Below are 2,500 nucleotides of genomic sequence, written 5' to 3'. Positions count from 1 at the left end.
TTTTTTTCATTTTATTTTTGTCCTCCCTTCGACCGGCCAGCGGGGGGCGCCGCGCGCGCGGACCGTCGGGGCCCGGGGCCCTGCGTCCCACTTACTTTCGCCCGACGGGAATCGTTTCTTTTGTTTTTATCCGAGAGGACACACGGAATCTGCACCCCCCGCAGTGGCGTCAGGCGGCCACCGGGGGGCGCCGCGGCGGGGATCGGGGGGGGCGCCCGGGAGCCGCCTGCCCGTCCGCTGGGCCAAGGGGGCCGGGGCGGGTCACGCGCCGCCGTCCCCCCCCGATCGTCTCGCTCCGAGCCGCCTCTGGCCACCGGGGGGCGCCGTCGGGTGGCGCGGGGGCGCCCCCGCCGCCCGCCGCCTCCCCCCGCACGCGTCGGGCCTCCCCCCGGGCCCCCGCGGGCCGGGGGACGCGGCCGGCGAGCGTCGGACTCCAGCGCGGAAGTGTCGCGGATGAGTGCGGACCGGGGCGCCCGCGGCCCAGCGGCACTTCCAGGGGCTCGGGGAGGAGATGGTTGAAGCCTGGGTGAAGCGCGCCCTCGGCCGTCCGTGTCGCTACCCGCCGGAGAACACCTCCGCCGGATCAGTAGGTACCAACGAGGCGAGCGAGAGAGCCGGGACTCTGTCCGGGGCCGAAAAGCCTGTTTCCCTGGAGCTTTTGCGAAAGGACCCGTGACAGAAGATGCGCGGAGCTCAGAGATCAGCATGGGCAGGGCCTTCTTGCATCCGATTTTGCCCAGGCAGGGCTCCAGGAACCGGGTTACAAAAAGCAAAAAGCCCTGGAGCTCAAACGAAAGGTTTAGTGACAAGATAGCCGTGGAGCTCCGATAACAGCATGGCAGGACCAGGATGGGGCCTATAAAGGGTCCACGGCGGGCATCCGTTGGAGCCCGACGTACGGGCCGGGCACGTCTCCTTCTCCCCCCGGAGGCAGCGCCCCCCGGCGGGCCAAATCGGGTACTGCAATTTGTGGAAGTTTCGCAGATGAGTGCGGACCGGGGCGCCCGCGGCCCAGCTGCACTTCCAGGGGCTCGGGGAGGAGACGGTTGAAGCCTGGGTGAAGCGCGCCCTCGGCCGTCCGTGTCGCTACCCGCCGGAGAACACCTCCGCCGGATCAGTAGGTACCAACGAGGCGAGCGAGAGAGCCGGGACTCTGTCAGGGGCCGAAAAGCCCGTTTCCCTGGAGCTCCTGCGAAAGGACCCGTGGCAGAGCAGGCACGGAGCTCGGAGAGCAGCAGGGCCGGAGCTCGGAGAGCAGCAGGGCCAGGGCTCCCTCCCTTCCATAGGCTGCCCAGGCAGGGCTCCAGGAGCCCGGTACCAGCTCTCCCCGTCCGACAGCCTCCTCTCTGGAAGCGGAGAGCGGACGCAGTCGGGCTCCCGGACCGGGGCCCTGGGAGAGGGTTTGGGAGAGCCCTGCCGGGAGCCACCGGGACGGGCCCGTGCGGACGGGTGCGCGGCGCCCCCCGGCGGTCGAAGGCGGAACCGCGGAGGTCTCTCTATCTCTCTCTCTCTCTCTCTCTCTTTCTCCGGGACTCCCGGCCTCCCGTTCCCCCGACTCCCCCTTCCGAGGCCGAGACGGGGCAGCGCCGGGCGTCCGGCGGAGCCCGGCGCCAGGCCCGGCCCGTCCCCCTCTTCCCCCGGCGGCAGCGCCCCCCGGCGGGCCGAATCGGGTACTGCAATTCGCGGAAGTTCAGCCGATGAGTGCGGACGGGCACCCCTCGGGCCGGGAGGCGGCTCCAGGAGCCCGGGGAAGCGTCGGAGGACGCTCCGCGAGAGCGTCGCGCGCGCCGCCCGTCCCGCTACGCCCGAGGGAACCGGCCAGAGAGCATCACAGGTGGCGAACAGAGTCAAGCCGGAAAAGAGAAAACGGAGGGCTGCGGTTGACGCGAGAGAAGGGCCCCACGTCTCCCATTTCCGCAACCCGATCGATGTGGCACCCCGCGCCCCGGCGGGGAGGGACGATCGCTCGGCCGGAACCCAGGGGTCTCGGCCGGCTCCAGGCGAACCCGACCCTCCCTCTGCCCACGGCGCGCCCGGAACCCCTCCGCCCGGAGAGGGCGTCCGGTCCCCAGGCGTCCGCCCGAGCGCTCCGGTCTCCGGAGCCGGGCGGGCCCCGCACCCGTACCCCGTGCGGCGCGGTCTGCTCCGTCCGCCGGCACCCGCAGGCGTCCGACGCCGCCAGGGGTGCCGGGGAAGCGTCCCCCTCGCCCAGCGAAGGGCGCTCGCCCCCGGACCCCGGCGGAGCACACGATTTCCCAGGAACCGAACGAGCGTCGCATCGAGATCCGAGGACGCGGCCAGCCCCGACGGCCGCTCCTCGCAAGCCCCAGGAGAGGGCCCTGCGCGCCGCCCCCGCTCCGGCGAGGCGGCCGCACGGAAGGGTTCGCCCGCCGGGCCTCCCCCGCCGCGGACGGGAGGGCCGGACGGGGCGGAGGTCAGAGCGAGAGAGAGAGAGAGCGCGGGAGAGGAGCCGAGTCTGGCGGCAGGGCGAGAGAGAAGC

The sequence above is a fragment of the Pseudophryne corroboree genome, unplaced genomic scaffold (genome assembly GCF_028390025.1).
Source record: "Pseudophryne corroboree isolate aPseCor3 unplaced genomic scaffold, aPseCor3.hap2 scaffold_3168, whole genome shotgun sequence".
Classification (NCBI taxonomy): Eukaryota; Metazoa; Chordata; class Amphibia; order Anura; family Myobatrachidae; genus Pseudophryne; species Pseudophryne corroboree.
The sequence above is the reverse complement of the archived record's forward strand: the minus strand, read 5'-3'. Positions refer to the sequence as shown.